Below are 12,777 nucleotides of genomic sequence, written 5' to 3' on the forward strand. Positions count from 1 at the left end.
CCATTGGACGGGAACAGAGGTGAGATGGCAAACCAACTAGTCACAGCGTGGCATGGCTGTAAATCCTGCCTCCATTCCTGCCCTGGATCTCCCTAATTGGACTGCAGACCCATCTCCATGCTAATTAAGGCCCCGAACCCCAGAAGAAGGCCCCCACTCCACGGCAGGCTGGTGACAGAGGTGGGTTCATGACCCGGAACTGAACCCGCCACCCTGGACCGCCTTGGAGCGGCACACATGGTCCCGAGTGTTTGTGCTACCCAGTGAGTGTGCAGCATTCTGTTTATTCTTGAATTTAGGAAGTCCCAGAAACTACTGAGTCAGATGATCAAGTGAGCTTTATTCCAACAAATGCTGCAGTTATATATTTTTCTTGCTATCATTTTCCATTCAAAAACATTTGTATATGTGTATATATAACCGGCTATGATTGGAACAGATTCCTTACCGACTGGGCTGATGGAATTTCCAGCTCTTAACAGGGCTGGAAGAGACAGCAATGCACCATTTTCCAAGTAATCATGGTGTGAACCCACCTTTTTCAGTCCTTCAGCATTGTTTGTAATATGGTTAAAGTTGTTTCCCAGTCCACTGACACCCTGTTCATAGCTGAGGTTAGCCTATAAGGTTGCACACCAGTGTTTAGGTGGGCATTATACCTGGCCTGTCGTTCTAGGGCTAGGTATATTGCAAGCTGTGAGCACAGCCTTGAGATTCTGTATTCCACCTTTCAGTCGCTCTCCGAGCTAGCGAATTGTTTCGATTGCTGTATGTTAAGAGGTATGCATTTTCTGCAATTTCCTTTTAGTTGTAACTGACTCTTGTCCGAGCTTCCAAGTTAAAGTTTCCAGAAGTATGTCAGCATTTGCAGGATATCTCCAGAAATAGTTTCCCACATCCTTCTACACCTGGTGATTTGAAGTTGTTTTTCATTTGCCTTTAAAAGATTTGGTTTACTTATAGGAAGGTTTGAAAACTGTAATGTTGGCCCCTGCTCTGCTTTGGAAACAAGAAAGCTGTTGCATCACAAAAGCAGTTGTGACACGTGGCCACAGTACAATGTCATAATAGGACACCGGCTTCAGGCGTGGGACAACCTATACAGAAGAAGGTGGATTATACTTGGCGGTATTCTAACTGAGGAGTCTGGACACTCTAAATATGAGCGAAGTTTGAACCGGAGGTTGAAATTGGTGAAAACATGGTGAAGGGCCAGCGTCTGCAGTTCAAGCCTACCCAAAGTTGAAGGAGATATTGAACACTACCTGCTTGATTGGGTCATGCCAAACCTACGAGTGGTAGGAGGAAGATCAGTTCACCTCTTGAGGAAGGAATGAGCAGCAGTTGAGTTGGCATAGTCAAGTTGTTAACACATGGGGTTGACTAGAGTTTTCTGCTTGGCATATTTGATATATTTCCTTACCATCTACTTCTGCTTCTATCACTGCTTGTTTGTCCCTACAACCACACCCCCCCCCCCCCACCTCTCTGTCTCTCTATCTCTCCGCCCCCCACACACACGCCTTAAACCAGCTTATATTTCAGCTCTTTCCTGGACTCGAACTCAAGTTCTGTCGAAGGGTCATGAGGACTCGAAATGTCAACTCTTTTCTTCTCCGCCGATGCTGCCAGACCTGCTGAGTTTTCCAGGTAATTCTGTTTTTGTTTTGGATTTCCAGCATCCGCAGTTTTTTTTTGTTTTTTTTTGTTTGTTTGTTTTTTGTTTTTTTTGTTTTTTTTTGTTTTTTTTTTGTTTTTTTTATCTACTTCTCTAGTTTAGAATAGGCAGCTGTGGCCGAATTAATTTCAGCACTGGGGTTGAAGGAGGATCATGCAGGACAGAATAGGTAGTATGTGTAGAAGGAGCAAGCTCAGAGGATCATTGACAGTAGAGTTGCTAGCATGGGGCAAGATGAGAAAAAGAGAGCGGTTGGAGAGAAGGGATTTCAGATAACATGCTTTTTCTTTTCAATTTGGGTGTGTGTCAGGGCACATATGAGATCAGTACTGAACTCATTTGAGCTTTTATTGAGGATTGGGGAAGGGATTTGTATTTTTTTAAAAATAACAAGTTCTGGGGAATCTGTATTGCATATCCTCAAATGTCAATATATCCTTCTTGAGGAGTGTATTTCAGCCCCTTTGTGATAAACGTAATGTTTCATTTAGCTATCCAAATTATTTTTTTGTACCTTTTCTACCATAGAGTCAAACAAGTACCTAACTATTCAAATCCCATTTTCCAGCACTAGGCCCATAGCCTTGTACGCCATGGCATCGCAAGTGCACATCCAAATACTACTTAAATGTTATGAGGGCTTCTGTCTCTACCACTCTTTCAGGCAGAGTTCCAGATTCCCATCACCCTCTGGATGAAAAAATTCTTCCTCACATCCCCTCTCAACCTCGTGCCCCTTACCTTAAATCTATGCTCCCTGGTTATTGAGCCCTCTACCAAGGGGAAAAGTTCCTTCCTGTCTACCGTATTTATGCCCCCCATAATTTTATACACCTCAATCTCCTCTGCTCCAGGGAAAATAACCCCAGTCTATCCAATCTCTCCTCATAACTAAAACTCTCCAGCCCAGGCAACATACTGGTGAATCTCCTCTGCACCCTCTCTAGTGCAATCACATCCTTCCTATAATGCGGATTCCAGAACTACACATAATACTCTAACTGTGGCTGAACCAGCATTTTACACAATTCCTGCATAACCTCCCAGCTCTTACATTATATGCCTGGCTAATAAAGGCAAGTATCTCATATGCCTTCTTAACCACCTTATCTTCCTATCCTGCTACCTTATGGGACTGGTGGACATCCAAACCAAGGTCCATAAGACATAGGAGCAGAAATTAGGCCATTCAGCCCATCGAGTCTGCTCCGCCATTCAATCATGGCTGATAAGGTTCTCAACCCCATTCTCCCTCCTCCCCATAATTTTTGATCCCCTTACCAATCAAGAACCGATCTATCCCGGTCTTAAATACACTCAGTGACCTGGCCTCCACAGCCTTCTGTGGCAATGAATTCCATAGCTTCACCACTCTGTGGCTAAAGAAGTTTCTCCTCATCTGTGTTCTAAAAGGTCTTCCCTTTACTCTGAGGCTGTGCCCTTGAGTCCTAGTCTCTCCTACTAATGGAAACATCTTCCCCACGTCCACTCTATCCAGGCCTTTCAGTATTCTGTAAGTTTTAATCAGATCCCCCCCTCATCCTTCTAAACTCCATCGAGTATAGACCCAGAGTCCTCAAATGTTCCTCATATGTTAAGCCTTTCATTCCTGGGATCATTCTCGTGAACCTCCTCTGGACCCTCTCCAGGGCCAGAACATCCTTCCTGACATATGGGGCCAAAATTGCTCACAATATTCTAAATGTGGTCTGACCAGAGCCTTATAAAGCCTCAGCAGCACATCCCTACTATTATATTCTAGTCCTCTCGAAATAAATGCCAACATTGCATTTGTCTTCCTAACTACTGACTCAACCTGCAAGCTAACCCTAAGAGAATCCTGGACTAGGACTCCCAAGTCCCTTTGCACTCCAGATTTCTGAATTCTCTCCCCATTTAGAAAATAGCCTATGCCTCTATTCTTCCTACCAAAGTGCATGACCTCACACTTGCCCACGTTGTATTCCATCTGCCACTTCTTTGCCCATTTTGCTAACCTGTCTAAATCCTTCTGCAGCCTCCCCGCCTCCTCAATACTACCTGTGTCTCCACCTATCTTTGTATCATCTACAAACTTAGCCAGAATGCCCTCAGTTCCTTCATCTAGATCATTAATGTATAAAGTGAAAAGTTGTGGTCCCAACACTGACCCTTGCGGAACTCCACTAGTCATCCCTGATCCACTAGGTCCCTCTGATCCTCGGTACTTCCCAGGGTCCTACTGTTCATCATGTGTTCCCATGCCTTGTTTGTCCTGCCCAAGTGCATCACCTGTCATTTATCCCGATTAAATTCCATTTGCCACTGATCAGGTCGTCTATATGCTCCTGTAATCTAAGGCTATCCTCCTCACTACTTACCACCCCACCAATTTTTGTGTCATCTGCGAACTTACTGATCAACCCTCCTACATTCAAGTCCAAATCGTTTATATATACCACAAACAGCAAGGGACCCAACACCGATCCCTGTGGAATCCCACTGGACACAGGCATCCAGTCACACAAACACCCCTTGACCATCACCCTCTGCTTCCTGCCACTCAGCCAATTGTGGATCCAATTTGCCAAATTGCCTTGGACCCTATAGGATCTTATCTTCATTATCAGTCTCCCATGCAGGACCTTATCAAAAGCTTTGCTGAAGTTCAAGTAGACTACATCAAATGCATTGCCCTCATCTACACACTTGGTCACCTCTTCAAAAAATTCAATCAAATTGGTCAGACATGACCTCCCCTTAACAAAACCATGCTGACTGTCCTTGATTAATCCCTGCCTCTCCAACTGTGGATTAATTCTGTCCCTCAGAATTGCTCTCAATAGTTTCCCAACCACTGAGGTTGGACTAAGTGACCTGTAGTTCCCTGGTTTATCCCTTCCTCCCTTCTTGAATAACGGTACCACATTGGCTGTCCTCTGGCACCTCTCCTGTGGCCTGAGAGGTATTGAAAATTATTGCCAGCACCCCTGATATCTCCTCCCTTGCCTCACTCATCAGCCTGGGATACATTTCATCTGGGCCTGGAGATTTATCTACTTTAAAGCCTGCCAGACTACTTCGAACCTCCTCCCTTTCTATGCTAATTTCTTTAATTATATCACAGTTTTTCTGCCTGATTTCCATACCGAGGTCGTCCCTCTCGCTTGTGAACACCGACACAAAGTATCCATTTAGAACCCTACCTACGTCTTCCGGCTCCACACACAAATTACCACTGTGGCCCTTAATGGGCCCTACTCTTGGCCTAGTTATCCTCTTACTCTTAATGTACTTGTGAAATAACTTTAGATTTTCCTTTATTTTACCTGCCAATGTTTTTTCATGCCCCCTTTTTGCTCTCCTAATTTCCTTTTTAAGTTCCCCCCTACACATTCTATACTCCTGTAGGGCTTCCGCTGTTTTGAGCCCTTGATATCTGCCATAAGCCTCCCCTTTTTCTCTTTATCCAATCCTGTGTATCCCTTGACATCCAGGGTTCCCTGGATTTGTTGGTCCCACCCGTTGTTTTTACTGGAATATGTTGGCCCTGTATTCTCCCTATTTCCTTCTTGAATGAGTCCCACTGCTCTGACGCAGATTTACCTAAAAGTAGCTGCTCTCAGTCCATTCTGGCCAAATCATATCTGATCTTATTAAAATCGGCCTTCCCCCAATTTAGAACTCTGATTTCTGGCCTATCCTTGTCTTTTTCCATAACAATCTTGAATCTAACAGAGTTATGATCACCATCTGCAAAATGCTCCCCCACTGATACCTCTACCACTTGCCTGGCTTCATTCCCTAAAATTAAGTTCAGGACTGCCCCCTCTGTTGTAGGACCTTCTATGTCCTGGCTTAAAAAGCTCCCCTGGATGCTTTTTAAGAATTCTGCTCCCTCTAAAACTGTCACTATGACCAACCCAGTTAATCTTGGGGAAGTTGAAATCCTCCACTATTACAACCCTATTATTTTTACACTTCTCTGAAATTTGCCTACATATCTGCTATTCTGTTTCTCTCTGACTGTTTGGTTGGGGACCTATAGTACACTCCCAGCAATGTGATTGCTCCTTTGTTGTTTTTCAGTTCTACCCATATGGCTTTATCTGAGGAGCCTTCTAAGATGTCATCCCTCCTTTCCCTCCTTATTGCTGTAATTGATTCCTTGATCAATATTGCGATACCCCCTCCTCTTTTACCCCCTTCCCTGTCTCGCCTGAAGACCCTATATCTTGGAATATTGAGCTGCCAATCCTGCCCCTCTCTTAACCATGTCTCTCTGACAGCAATGACATCATATTGCCATGTGTTAATTTGTGCTCTCAACTCATCTGCCTTATTCATCAGACTCCTTGCGTTAAAATAAATACCATCCAACCTTGCCAAACTCCCTTGTGCCTTAACTGGCCTATAATTTTTATGCCTTCACTTGCTGTCTCTTCTAATTTTGGCTGTGCATTTTCCCCCTGCTGAACCTCCTCAGGATCCCATCGCCCTGCTAAGTTAGTTTAGACCCTACCCAACAACACTAGCAAACCTCCCCGCAAGGATGATTGTGCCATTCTAGTTCAGGTGCAACCCATCCATCTTGTACGGGTCCTACCGCACACACACACACACACACACACACACACACCCCCCCTTCCGAAATGATCCCAATGCCCCAATAATCTAAAGCACTTCCCCCCTGCACCATCTCTGCAGCCATGCATTCATCTGGATTAACCTCCTATTTCTATACTCACTAGCGCTTGGCACCAGAAGTAATCCAGAGATTACTACCTTTGAGGTCCTGTTTTTTAATCTGTTTCCTAGTTCCCTAAATTCTGCTTGCAGGACCTCATCCCTCTTTTTATCTACGTCATTGGTACCAATATGTACCACAGTCTCTGTCTGTTTGCCCTCCCCCTTTAGAATGCCCTGCAGCCGTTCAGTGACATCCTTGAACCTGGCACCAGGGAGGCAGCATACCATCCTGGAGTCACGTCTGTGGCCGCAGATACACCTGCCTGTTCCCCTTACTATTGGGTCTCCTACCACTATTGCTCTTCCCCTCTTTTTCCTCCCTCCCCATGCAGCTGAGCCACTCACAGTGCCATGAACATGGTTGCACTCCCCAGAGGAACCGTCGCTCTCACCGTTTTCCAACACAGCAAAACGGTTTTCGAGCGAGATGCACCCTGGGGATTTCCTGACTACCTGCCTGACACCTTTCTTCTGACTGATGGTCACCCATTCCCTCTCTGTCTGCTGTGGGGTGACCATGTCTAAAACTGTGCTATCCACAAAACTCTCAGCCTTGCGGATGCGCCTCGGTGCCTCCAGCTGCCGCTCAAGCTCCGAAACTCGGAGCTCAAGTAGCTACAGCTGGTGGGACTTCCTGCACACGTGGTCGGTCAGAGCGCAAGGAGCGTCTAGGACTTCCCACATGTTGCAGGCAGTACATAACACTGGATTGAGCTGCCTTGCTATGCCTCTAGTTGGGGAAATAAAAACCTTCCTTTAAGTTAAATACGGTAAAAAGAAAGTTAAATTAGTTGCGTACTTGAAATAAAAACTAGAACCCTTACCTTTTCCTTAGCTTAATCTATTTTAAACTGGAGAAAAACACTTACCCACTCTCCACCAATCAGTTCTCATCTTTGTGCTGACGCCATTTTTTTGAAGCTTCCCCGCACTCGCAATGGTTCTGATCTCTCCACCGCGCTCTCACTGTCTCATGATGTCACTCTTATTACTTTCAACAAGAACTGATTGCAGGACACTCCTCCCAGACTGTTTCACCGTGATGCTGACTGCAGGATACACTTCCCAGACTGCTTTAGTGATTTCTGTATGTGGAGCCCTAAATCTCCCTGTTTCTCCACAGTTCTTAGCTTGCTATTATTCTGGCACATATTCAGGCATCCAGATTTATTGCCAATGTCCACCTCAGGAACGCCAAAGATCTAGCCAGATGATTTGTCCTTTACAACACACCTTAGAAATTGCCACCATTAAGCCAAATCTCCATATTTAAGACAGGAACACTAGAGCCAATGCTGCACTTCTGTTTGTGGTGATCTAAACAATGCTGGAAGATTTGCCTAGCATTGGCTAGAAGGGGTAAAACTCTGGGGTGACCCTCACTATGATACTAGTCAGTTTGAGGATTAGGAGTTACCAACTGGAAGAGGACAAAGCAAACCCTGGGGAGCTGAGAATAGATTCCTGGAGAATGAATTGTCCACTTAAAGGACGGAGTAAAGTGGAGGGGAATTTTTTGTCAGTGCTCTATCTGTCCAAAAAGTCCTCAAACTTTACCAATGTGCGCTCCTTCTGTATCCATGTAACAGACTTAAAACAGTTGACTATATTTTAGTAGAAAGAACAAGGAGAATTGATACAGTCCTTAAGGGAGAGCAGAGGGACCAGGTGTATATGTTGTTACAAATACAATTGTTATATGTTAGGGCTGTGGCTTTCATTTAGGGTAAAATGGAGGAATGAAGGGGGTCATGTGACCTTTGAATTCTACTGACAATAAGCCTAAGTGGCTTTGTTGTCAAAGATTAAGGGCCCAGGTTGTCTTACTGGGAAGAAGGTGGAAGATATTCACGTCGGTAAACATGGCGAGAGCAGCTGTGCTGACAGTGGATAGACTGTTAGTCTCCAACTCCCAAGGATGTGTTAGGAATGTCAGGTTTTGTAAACTATCTAATTCCCAGATCAAATGAATTTGACGTATAAAGGACAGCAAATTAATTAGCATTTCTACCTGGATAGAAGGTCCATGTGATTCACATTGCCATGGCGATGGACTTTGAGAGGAGAAAAGTCCATAGGAAGCCATTGTAGGATCGGGTTGCGGGTACTCCTAAAACACCACTTAATCTCACAAATACAACCAGTCTGCAAGAAGCTTTGAGAGAGAGAGAGAGCATAGAGAGGTAGAGGTAGCAAGTCTCTATTGCTCACCATGCGTACTGCGAGTGGGACCTGCTACTTGGATTGAAGAGAATGAGTTTGTGATGATCTAAACAAGGCTGGAAGATTCGTCTAGCATTGGCTAGAAGGAAGCAATCTTTAGGGTAACCCTCACTGTGATAGTCAGTTTGGACATTAGGAGTTACCAAATGGAAAAGGACAAAGCAAACCTTGGGGAGCTGAGGATAGCTTTGGACTGATTCCTGGAGAATGAACTGTCCACTTAAGGGACAGATTAAAGTGGAGGGGGATTTTTGGCTGTTTTAAAAGTTGAATTGGGGAAACATTTCTGTATTTTAGAATATAAGTTGCCTACCGAATAGTGTTTAGACCATGTTGCTTTTATTACAGTAAAAGTCTTAAAATCTGAAATCATGTGATCCTTCCAGTCAGTCACTGGAATATCAAATATCTTTCTGTAAATTATCATTTTTACAGGGATCTTAACAATGTGCACAAATATTTGGGGGAGGTAGGGCAGTTTGAAAAAGCAGTTAAGACATCCTGGGTTTTAGAAATTGAGGCATAGAGTATAAAACTTAAGTTATGATGAATCTTTATAAAGTACTGGTTCAGCCACAACTGCAATATGATGTCCAATTCTGGCCACCACACTTAAAGAAGGATATGAAGGCTTGACAGAAGGTGCGGAAAAGATTTACGAGAATGGTTCCAGGGATGAGAGACACCACTTATGTGGATAGATTGGAGAAGCTGGGGCTGTTCTCCTTGGAGAAAAGATTGAGAGGAGATTCAATAAAGGTGTTCAAGATCATGAAGGGTCTAGACAAACCAGGTAGGGAGAAACTGTTCCCATTGGTGGAATGGTCAAGAACCAGAGGACATAGATTTAAGGTGATTGGCAAAAACAGCAACTTCAGAAAAAGCGTTTTTTTAATTCAGCGAGTGATTGTGATTTAGAATGCACTGCCTGAGAGTGTGCAGATTCAATCTTTGCTTTCAAAAGGGAATTGGATAAATATCTGAAGAGGGAGAATTTACAGGGTGACGGGAGTGGGACTAGGTGAGTTGCTCTTGCAGTGAGCCAACATGGACATTGTGGGCTCAGTGGCCACCTCCTGTGCTGTAACCATTCTATCATCCTATTATCTATTAGAATATGGTGTTGGTTTCTCAGGCTGATTCCTGAAAAACTTGCTCTTGGGAGTTGCTGATGTCCTGTTGGTATAGTGGTGATAACTTTTGAGATCAGTCTTTTAGAACTTGTTTCTGGAAATCCAGAAAAGAAAACTACTTTGGGGTTGGGGTTGGGTTGGGGGAGAGAAGTGGAGGGGGGTGGTGTGGTTGTAGGCAAAAGCAGTGATAGAAGCAGATCATCAAAAGATGTCACAGACGGCAGAACAAAAGAACACATAGGTGTCGAAGTTGGTGATATTATCTAAACGATTGTGCTAATTAAGAATGAATGGTAGGGCACTCAAGGTATAGCTCTAGTGGGGGTGGGGGGAGCATAGAAGATTTTAAAATATTTTAAAATAATGGAAATAGGGAAAAAGAAAAATCTATATAATTTATTGGAAAAAACAAAAGGAAGGGGGAAGAAACAGAGTGGGGGGGGTGTGGGGATGGAGGAGGGAGGTCAAGACCTAAAGTTGTTGAATTCAATATTCAGTCTGGAAGGCTGTAAAGTGCCTAGTCGGAAGATGAGGTGTTGTTCCTCCAGTTTGCGTTGGGCTTCACTGGAGCAATGCAGCAAGCCAAGGATAGACATGTGGGCAAGAGAGCAGGGTGGAGTGTTAAAATGGCAAGCGACAGGGAGGTTTGGGTCATTCTTGTGGACAGACCGCAGGTGTTCTGCAAAGCGGTCGCCCAGTTTACGTTTGGTCTCTCCAATGTAGAGGAGACCGCATTGGGAGCAACAGATGCAGTAGACTAAGTTGGGGGAAATGCAAGTGAAATGTTGCTTCACTTGAAAGGAGTGTTTGGGCCCTTGGACGGTGAGGAGAGAGGAAGTGAACGGGCAGGTGTTACATCTTTTGCATGGGCATGGGGTGCTGCCATAGGTGGGGGTTGGGGAGTAGGGGGTGATGGAGGAGTGGACCAGGGTGTCCCGGAGGAAACGATCCCTGTGGAATGCCGACAGTGGGGGTGAAGGGAAGATGTGTTTGGTAGTGGCATCATGCTGGAGTTGGCGGAAATGGCGAAGGATGATCCTTTGAATGCGGAGGCTGGTGGGGTGATAAGTGAGGACAAGGGGGACCCTATCATGTTTCTGGGAGGGAGGAGAAGGCGTGAGGGCAGATGCGCGGGAGATGGGCCGGAAACGGTTGAGGGCCCTGTCAACGACCATGGGTGGAAAACCTCGGTTAAGGAAGAAGGAGGACATGTCAGAGGAACTGTTTTTGAAGGTAGCATCATCGGAACAGATGCGACGGAGGCGAAGGAACTGAGAGAATGGGATGGAGTCCTTACAGGAAGCGGGGTGTGAGGAGCTGTAGTCAAGGTAGCTGTGGGAGTCGGTAGGCTTGTAATGGATATTGGTGGACAGTCTATCACCAGAGATTGAGACAGCGAGGTCAAGGAAGGGAAGGGAAGTGTCAGAGATGGACCACGTGAAAATGATGGAGGGGTGGAGCAAAATTAATAAATTTATCCAAGTCCCTACGAGAGCACGAAGCGGCACCGAAGTAATCATCGATGTACCGGAGAAAGAGTTGTGGAAGGGGGCCGGAGTAGGACTGGAACAAGGAATGTTCCACATACCCCATAAAGAGACAGGCATAGCTGAGGCCCATGCGGGTACCCATAGCCACACCTTTTATTTGGAGGAAGTGAGAGGAGTTGAAGGAGAAATTGTTCAGTGTGAGAACAAGTTCAGCCAGCTTGGCCTAAATAGCTAAGTGGTTATGGTACTGGGCTTGCAACCCCAAGATCAAGAGTTCAAATCTCACAATGGCAAACTGTGAAACATGTAACTTCATCTGAAACAGATGGAAACAGGTTTGTACTCGAAAGAGTATCAAGAGTTCAAATCTCACAATGGCAAACTATGAAACAATGTAACTTCATCTGAATAGGAACAGATGGAAACATGTTTGTACTCAAGAGTTACAATCAGAAGTCAATAATACACCTTCAGGATAAGATTTATGACAGGTGGGGAATCTGTTTAATTATATAGTTAGTTTGCATTGTTTTTCCACTACACCTTTGTGTGTGCACTTCTTGGTTCAAGTACCAAGTGTCTGTATCAGGTATAGCATGGCTAGATGCAGAGTAAACTCCTACTACTCTAACTTTAGCAAAGTAATCCCTGTGTGACATCTTTTTTATTTCCTCAACTAGCCATACTGTGATGGGGAAAGAATGGTGGTGGGGGCTGGTTAGCTAGTTCTTTCACAGTAGGCCAAATGGCCAGCTTCTGTGTTGTAAGATTCCATAACACTATGATGTTTTGGAGTGAGGTTATAAAAGTATAAACCAATTTTGGCCCATGCCTCCAGGATCGAATTGGCACTGCCCAAGCAAGGACTTTTTGTAGCCAAAATACAGAACGCTGCCATTAATCAGCCCGAGCTGAATTTTAACTGTGAGGTCTCCATCAGGTCTACTCAAGAATTAAGCTGGGAGTGGGGACGGGGTGGCGGAATCATCATACCAGCCAAATAATCTGTGTCCAAACAGGCTGAGTTAAAGTTCATAAAGATCTTGCAGTTGACCACAGGGCCGAATTTCACATGTAGCTTGTAATATAGAATCATAGAAAGTTTACAGCTCAGGAGGCCGCCACTTGGTCCATCTTGCCTGCGCCAGCTGAAAAACGAGCCACCCAGCCGAATTCCACTCTCCAGCGTTTGGACCGTAGCCCTGCAGATTTCAGCATTTGAGGTGCATATCCAGACAGCTATTTAAATGAGTTGAGGGTTTCTGCCTCCACTATCCTTTCAGACAGTGAGATCCAGACCCCCACAACCCTCTGGGTGAAAATATTTTTCCTCATCCCCACCTTCTAACCCTTCTGCTAATCACTTTAACTCTATGCCCCCTAATCCCTGACCTCTCTGCTGAAGTAGATAGGCCCTTCCCATCCACACTATCCAGGCCCTCCACAATTTTATACACCTCAATCAAATCTCCCCTCACCCTCCTCTGTTCCAAGGAGGACAGCCCCAGCACATCCAATCCTTCCT

The 12,777-nt window shown here is 44.9% G+C and overlaps 1 protein-coding gene across 2 annotated transcripts in view; it reads left to right on the plus strand.

Moving 5' to 3' along the window:
- LOC121290622 (C2 domain-containing protein 2) overlaps window positions 1-12,777 on the plus strand; it is a 63,656-nt gene that overhangs the window by 10,106 nt on the left and 40,773 nt on the right. The gene's annotated exons all lie outside the window — the stretch shown is intronic.

The sequence above is a fragment of the Carcharodon carcharias genome, chromosome 18 (assembly GCF_017639515.1).
Source record: "Carcharodon carcharias isolate sCarCar2 chromosome 18, sCarCar2.pri, whole genome shotgun sequence".
NCBI lineage: Eukaryota > Metazoa > Chordata > Chondrichthyes > Lamniformes > Lamnidae > Carcharodon > Carcharodon carcharias.